At 43.1% G+C, this 8,212-nt stretch overlaps 1 long non-coding RNA gene across 1 annotated transcript in view; it reads right to left on the bottom strand.

The window, feature by feature from the left end:
• Positions 1-308: 308 nt before the first annotated feature.
• LOC140478559 (uncharacterized) overlaps positions 309-8,212 on the bottom strand; it is a 728,439-nt gene continuing 720,535 nt past the window's right edge. The window contains exons 2-3 of the long non-coding RNA XR_011960816.1: positions 510-724; positions 309-398 (exon numbers count right to left, since the gene is read on the bottom strand). This is a non-coding gene — a long non-coding RNA (uncharacterized lncRNA). The remainder of the gene's footprint in view (positions 399-509; positions 725-8,212) is intronic.

The following is an 8,212-nucleotide window of genomic DNA, read 5'->3' as shown; positions in this document are numbered from 1 at the left end:
AATGATGTGTTTATTTTTGAGTTCACCTGTGTGAATGTTTCTATAGACTCCAAGGGAACATGGTCTGGAATTCCCACTCTAACCCTCTAAGATCTACTTTCTTCCTTTAAGGCATTCTTGAAAAACTGCTTATTTGGCAATGGTTTTGGTCACTGGACACAATATTCTCCATCTGTAGCCTTATGTCAAAAGTTCTCAATAATATTTTTGTGAAATTAAAACCATGATGATTTGTACAGATATCTTCTACTCTTCAATATCGCTGAGTGAATAATCTGTAATGTCTGTTACCCAACCACGCTGTGGGAGCACCTTCACCACACAAACTGCAGCAGTACAAGGAAGTCAAACATCACCCTCTCCACAGGCAACAAGGCTTTGGCATTGATCACTGGTTTCTGTGGAAGGAGAAATACACAGTTGATGTTTCAGGGAGTGCAATATGAATTACAGGGAATGAAAATGGTGCAGAATTTGACTGTCAGAAAATTGAAGGAAAATGCACTCACTTATTGGAAAAAATAATTCTTGACCGTCAAAGATATTGTGGAAAAGATAAACTGATAATGGAACATCATACGGTCAGGAGCCGGGCAGCAGTGGACAATTCATTTGCATTCCTGAAGAAGGGCTTATGCCGAAACGTTGATACTCCTGCTCCTCGGATGCTGCCTGGTCTGCCGTTTTTTCCAGCTCTACATTTTTCAATTCATTTACAAAGCAGCTGTGAAAGTAATAGTAAAATACCATACAGAGCAAAAATATACCCATGAGAGACTGAGGAAGCTAGATAATGAACAAGTGGACATCAGAGAACCCAGAGGTGAACCAGAGCAGAGTTCACTTTTATGATCCCACAGTCAAAGTTGTCTAACACAGAAACAGACTTCTTCGGTCCAACCTATGTCAACCAGATATCCTAACCTAATCAACCTAAATTAAATCCTTTTTGCCACTCCTCAGCCCATTGGCCCATCTGATCAATATCCCACTGTACTCTGAGATAACCTCCTTCATTGTCCACAATACCTCCAATTTTGGGGTCACCTGCAAACTTACTAACTATACGGCCTCTATTCACATCTAAATCATTTAAATGAATGAAGAAACAAATCCAGAAAAAAAACTCCATTTCTCTGTGTTTGAATGTGCTCTGTGTAAATCCTGCCCTATGACTCTTTTTCCCAGGGAAGGCTGTACATACATCCCTCTGAACTTTGCCCCCTACAAAGCTGGCGGCCGCGCACGTGTCCAGTGACTCATTGCCCCGAATAAAGATGGCGGCGCTCACTCGGGCCGATTATTCAACGAGGAATCTTCCCGTTTGCTGCAAAAACGGGACTATAAGTTTCAAATTTGTATTTTCCGATGTGCAGCAAATGATTGTAAAACCTCTCAGACCATACGAACACCATTTCCGTCCCGCTTCCTGCTGTTTATTTCTTTCCTTACCGACAGCTCTCCGCACACACACATTCCGAACATCCGAACCCACCGCGAGGATGATCACGTGGTATAGTCTAGTCCCGCCCTCATTCACTGATTGGCCGGAGCACCAACTGCCCCGCCAGGTCCTCCAGCTCCGCCCCTGCCTTTCCATTGGTCCGTCGCTGACATCAATCACTTCTTCGGTCCAACCTGTCGATGTTAACCGGATATCCTAACCTAATCTATCTAAATTAAATCCTATCTGCCTGTCCTCAGCCCATCGACCCATCTGATCAATATCCCATTATATTCTGAGATAACCTTCTTCGTTGTCCACAATACCAACTGTTGGCTGGAGCTTGCGCACTGCTTCGTGGCTTTTGTTGCTATTTCTCAGTTACAAGAGTGAGGGACAAAGTTAAAAATCACACAATCACCTGATGAAGGACCAGCAAAGTAGGGCTTCCAAATAAACCTGTTGGACTATAACCTGGTGTTCTGTGAATTTTAATTTTGTCCATCCTAATCCAACACCAGCACCTCCAAGCCACGAGTGAGGGAGGAATGCATAACATAAGAACAAAAGATCTTGGAAAAGGAGAAGGCCGTCCGGTAAGACCATGGCTGATCATTTTGTGGATGCAGAACCATTTACCCACGTTCTCACCGTATTCCTTAATTAATTATTTCTTTTTTTAAAAAAAACTAACTTAGCTTTAAAAACGTTCATTTAACTAGCATCAACTACTTCCCTGGGCAATGCACTCCAATCTATATCAAGACGTTCCTTCTCAATTCACTCCTAAATTTGCTGCCTCTAATCTTGTGTTGATGCCCTCTTGTCCTGGCTTCATCCGCCAGTGGAAACATCCTCTCTACTTTTATTTTATCCATTCCATTCATTATTTTATATATTTCCCATTCTTCTGAATTCCAATGAATATAATCCCAATCTACTCAGTCTCTGTTAAACCAAACCCCTCACCTCCGGAATCAACATAGTTAATCTCCTCTGCACCCCCTCTAGTTCCAGTACATCCTTGAGCACGTAAGGAGATAAAAACTGCATGCAGTACTCCAGATGTGGTCTCACCAGCACTCACTATAGCGAGAACATAACCTCTGCTTTTAAACACAATCCCTTCAGAAATGAAGGACAAAATTCCATTTGCCTTCTGAATTGATTGTTGTACCTGGTGACCAACCCTCCTGCAGATGGATGTTCAGGTGCCTCTTCATAGCAAATAATGTAACTTTTTTAAAAATTCAAGTAATAATCTTTTTATTAATGTTACTCCAACCAAAGAGTATGACTTTACATTTATGAACATAATATTCCACTTGCCAAACCATTGCCCACTAACTCAATGTATCTATGTTCCTCTGCAAAGTTTCCCAGTCCTCCGCACACTTTGTCCTGCTACTCATCTTAGTGTCATATGCAAACTTTGACACCCTACATGTGGTCCCCAACTCCAAATCATCTGTATCAATTCTAAATAATTGCAGTCCCAACACTGATCCTAGAGGCACACTACTAGTTACTGATTGCCAGCCAGAATAAGGCTTATTTATCCCCACTCTTTGCTTCCTGTTAGTCAACCAATCTTCTCTCCATGCTAATACTGTATCCCATGCACCCTTATATAATGCAACAGCCACTTGCGTGGCACCTTGTTGAAGGCCTTTTGGAAATCAAGGTAAACCGCGTCCACTGGGTCCCCGTTGTCCACCTTGCTTGAAATGTCTTCATAGAATTCCAAACGATTTGTCAAGCATGGCCTGCCCTTCATGAATCCATGCTCTGTCTGCCCAATGTGACAATTTCTATCGAGATTCCCTGCTATTTCTTCCCTGATAATAGACCCAAGCATCTTTCTAACTACAGAGAAAAATCTAACTGGTGTAGAATTCCCTATCTTTTGTCCACCGCCTTTTCTTACAGTCCTTCCTTTTCACTGGAATATGCCTTTGCTGAGCACTTCCTAAAATGTCTTTGAAAATCTTTCACTGCTTATCAACAGTCCCACCATAAAATCTTTGTTTTCAGTCTACTTTATCCACGTTCTCCCTCATTCTATTTTAGTTCCCCCTGTTCAAGCACAGGACCAAGATATTAAATTTTATCTTCACACTCTCCATATGTATTCTAACTTCAACCATACAGTGATCACTTCTTCCAAGAGGATCCCTAACTCTGAGGTCATTAATTATTCCTGTCTCATTGCACAGGGGCCAGATCTTGGATAGCTTGCTCCTTGTCGATTACATTTCATACTGTTCAAAAAAATTATCATGGATACACTTCATGAACTCCTCAAGGCTACCCCTGACTGAGCTGGTTTGACCAATCTACATGTAGATTAAAATCACCCATGGTAATAGACATGCCATTTTTACAGGCATTAGTTATCTCTTTGTTTATTGCCCATCCCAATGTGATGTTATTATTTGGCCTACACGCTGCGCCTATCAGTGACTTTCTTGTTAGAATTTTGAATGCATCATTCCTGTTTCTCCTAATGTACAGCAATAACAACAACTATTTGCATTGTATGGAATCTTTCACAATGGCAAATCTCCTATGGTGCTTCATGGATGATCAAAACATTGATTAAGGAGAATGATTTTAAAATACATCTTAACAGAGGATAGAGAAGTTCGGGAGGGTATTCCACAGACTTCTGCCCTTGACAGCTCCAATTGTGGAGTGATGCAGGTGGGGTGGGGTGAGTTGAAAAGGGAACGTGCAAAGGGGAAATGGAGGAGCGTCGGCAGTGCATAAGATCTTAAGGATAGAGGAGGTTCCAGACTGAGTCTGTCTGTCATAGACAGTATGGCTGCCTCATGGAATTTGAAGCACCGCAATGGGCCCATGCATGTCATGTTAGTCAAGGATAGTATAACGGTGGCTGAGAGAACATTTGATGAGGACTTGTCTACTGAAGTAGTGTGGGCTTAGGATAGAAACAGGAGAGGGGAGGTCACACTGCTTGGATTTTTTTATAGGCCACCACAGAGTTCCAGGGAGGGGGAAGAGATGATTCGCAAAATTACTCTGGGTAGGAGTGAAAGTAACATGGTGGTCATTATGGGGGACTTTAACTTCCCAAACATTGACTTGAAATGCTACAATTCTAGTGCGTCGGATGGATCAGTTTTTGTCCAATGTGTACAGGAGGGTTTCCTGACACAGTATGTCAAAGGGCCGACAGGAGGGGAGGCCACATTGGATCTGGTGCTCGGCATGAACCGGACTAGATGTTTGATTTAGTTGTAGGTGAGCACTTTGGAGAGAGTGATCATAATTCAGTTATGTTTAGTTTGGCGATGAAAAGGGATAGGTATATGTCAAGGTGAAGACTTATCGATGGGGCAGTGGCAATTATAACGCGATTCAGCAAGAATTAGGATGCATAGGATGGGGTACCGAAATGCAGTGGATGCAGACAATGGAAATGTGGAGCTGGTTTACGGAACAGATATTGCGTGTCCTTGATTGGTATGTCCCTGTCAGGCAGGGAGGAAGTGATAAGGTAAGGGAACCGTGGTTTAGCACAGAAATTGCATCTCTTATTAAGAAGAAGTAGGAGGCTTATGTTTTGATGAGGCAAATGGTACAGATGAGGCGATGGAGACTTACAGATCAGCTAGGAAGGATTTAAAGAGAGTTAAGAAGAACAAAGGGAGGACACGAGCAGTCTTTAGTGAATAGAATAAAGGAGAACCCTAAAGCTTTCTATAGGTATTTGAGAAATAAAGGATAGGATAGGAATCGGGCCAATCGAAGACAGAAGTGGGAAGTTGAGTGTGGACACTGTGGAAATTGGAGAGGTGCTAAACGAATATTTCTCATCGGTTTTCACTCAGGAAAATTAGAATATTGTAGATAATAATGAGATAGAAGATGTTAGACTAGAAAGGATAGAGGTTAGTTACGAACAGGTGTTATCAATTCTAGAAGGATTGATAGTAGACAAGTCCCCTGGGCTAGATGGGATTTATCCATAGATTGTCTGGGAAGCTAGGGAGAAGATAGCAAAGACTTTGGCTTTGATATTGAGCTGTCATTGCCTACAAGTTCAGTACCAGAGGACTGGATGATTGCAAATGTTATGCCCTTGATCAAGAAGGCCAGTAGAGATGACCCAGGTAATTATATACCAGTGAGCCTTACTTCTGTTGTAGGAAAGGTTTTGGAAAGGATTATAAGAGACACTATTTGTAATCATCTGGCAAACAACAATATGATTTCAGATCGTCAATATGGTTTCGTCAAGGGCAGGTCGTGTCTCACACATCTCATTGTGTTTTCTGAGATGGTGACCAAGCATATAGATGAGGGTAGGGCAGTTGACGTGGTATACGTGGACTTCAGTAAAGCCTTTGATCAGTTTCCACATGGTAGGCTGTTAGAGAAAATGCAGCAACATGGAATTGAGTGTGATTTAGCAGTTTGGATTAGAAACTGGCTTTCTGAAAGAAGGCAGCGAGTGGTGGATGATAGAAAATAATCAGCCTCCAGTGCGGTTATTAGTGGTGTGCCACAAGGATCTGTTTTGGGATTACTGCTGTTTGTCATTTTTATAAAAGTCTTAGACGCAGGCATAGGTGGATGGATTGGTAAATTTGCAGACCACAGCAAAGTCAGTGGAGTAGTGGACAGTGTGGAAGAATGTTACAGGTTGCGGGGGGACTTGGATAAACTGTAGAATTGGGCTGAATGTGGCAAATGGAGTTCAATGCAGCTAAATGTAAGGTGATGCACTTTGTAAAGAATAACAGGAAGGCAGAGTACTGGGTAAATGGAAGGATTCTTGGTAGTGTAGATGTGCAGAAGGATGTTGGAGGCCATGTACATAGATGCCTGAAAGTTGCCACCAGGTGTACCGTACTGTTAAAGCGGCATACAGTGTGACAGATTTCATTCGTAGATGGATTGAATTCTGGAGCCGCAATATCATGCTGCAACTATCCAAAACACTGGTGCGGCCATATTTGGAATATTGTGTGCAGTTCTAGTGCCCATATTTCTGGAAGGATGTGGAAGCATGGGAAAGGGCGCAGAGGATATTTACCAGGATGTTGTGTGGTCTGGAGGGAAGGTTGAGAGACTTGAACGTGTTCTCATTGGCAAGAAGAAGGCGAAGAGAGGATTTGATAGAGACAAACAAGATGATCAGTGGCTTAGATAGTGTAAATATATGGCTTACTTATAAGTATATGGCTGGCTGCCACCTTTGGGGATGCTCCGTTACATGCACGTGCAGGATAAGGTCACGTGGTGCATCGCACCGTTCCAAAACAAGGTCACGTGATGCACTGTTTCACGCGCCGGAGGTGTGCAGGGAGGTCACGTGGTCCTCCGTTTCGCGGGCAAAATTGGGTCACGTGGTACTCCGTTTCACGCGCAAAACACGGTCACGTGGGGTCGAACATCCGGGAATGGAAGGAGGCAGAGAATGGAGTCAGACTAACAACCAATCAGAAGATAATCCCACCTCAGTGACTGCATGATGTTTTTTACTATATAAAAAGACTGGGTCAGGGACAAGGGTGTGGTATTTTTCTGAACTGACACACTGTATAGTTTGTCAGGGACGGAAAGGTCTAGACCCAGAGCTCTGTATGCTTTATCCACTTACTGTAAAATAAACTCAAAAAGTGTGACACCGAACACCTTCTCCTATTGCTTCATTTTAAAGAACACGCAGGACTTCGCTCACACATAGAAGAAAGTAAATTAGTAGATTGAGCCAGAGTCTGACAATAGGGTAGACAGTGAAAGTCTTTTTCCTAGGATGATGACATTAGTGTGTATGAGGGGGCATATCTACAAATTGAGGGGTCATAGATTTAAGACAGATGTCAGAGGCAGGTTCTTTACTCAGAGTGGTTCGGGCATGGAATCCACTACCTACTGATGTAGTTATCTCAGCCACATTAATGAGATTTAAACAATCCTTTAGATAAGCACATGGGTGATTTCAGGATAGTGTAGGGGGATGAGCTGAGAATAGTTCATAGGTTGGCACAACATCAAGGACCGAAGGGCCTGTTCCGCGCTGTATTGTTCTCTGACTATTGTGCTACAAGAGATTTTCACTGACTGAAACAGAGTGATGGATCTTGTATTGTGGGCTTACGAAATGTCACTGATCTCTACCAAACATGTACGAGGTACAGAATGCTGCCTGACCTGCTGCGCTTTTCCAGCAACACATTTTTCAGCTCTGATCTCCAGCATCTGCAGTCCTCACTTTCTCCATGTACGAGGTGGAGTCAGGGCAATAATAAGAGGCTGCAACAGGAGGGGGACAGGTAGCTCCATACAAAACCCGACTCCTTCTCAACTGTTTTCACCACAAAAACCAAGCGCCTTCCAGAAAAGCACCTCTATATCCCACCACTTTGCCCTACAATCGTGTTATCTGGCTGTGAAGAGCAGTGCAACAGTCTGTACTGGGACGCTGAAACGCTTGGTAAAGAGTCAAATCATCTGAGCATTGAAAGCCCCATCACATTGCATGCATTTTCTATTGTTTTCTCTCTGTTCCTGACTTCCTTTGGTTTTCCTAATGAACCTGCTAAAGTTGTTATTACACACATCTGCACAAGCTGTGAATTGAACCCAGGCCTCTCGTTCAAGATTCGGGATATTTTCACCGCATCACAAAACATCGACTCGAACTTCCTTTGTCCCTTGCCTGCGAAGTCACGCCCGAATCAACTCTGCAATTGGGAGGAAGGGGCGGAACAGGAGGACCGAGTAGCGGCCGGTCCT

The sequence above is a fragment of the Chiloscyllium punctatum genome, chromosome 6, assembly GCF_047496795.1.
Source record: "Chiloscyllium punctatum isolate Juve2018m chromosome 6, sChiPun1.3, whole genome shotgun sequence".
Lineage (NCBI taxonomy): Eukaryota > Metazoa > Chordata > Chondrichthyes > Orectolobiformes > Hemiscylliidae > Chiloscyllium > Chiloscyllium punctatum.
Note: the sequence above shows the minus strand (reverse complement) of the source record. Positions and strands in the feature narration are given on the sequence as shown.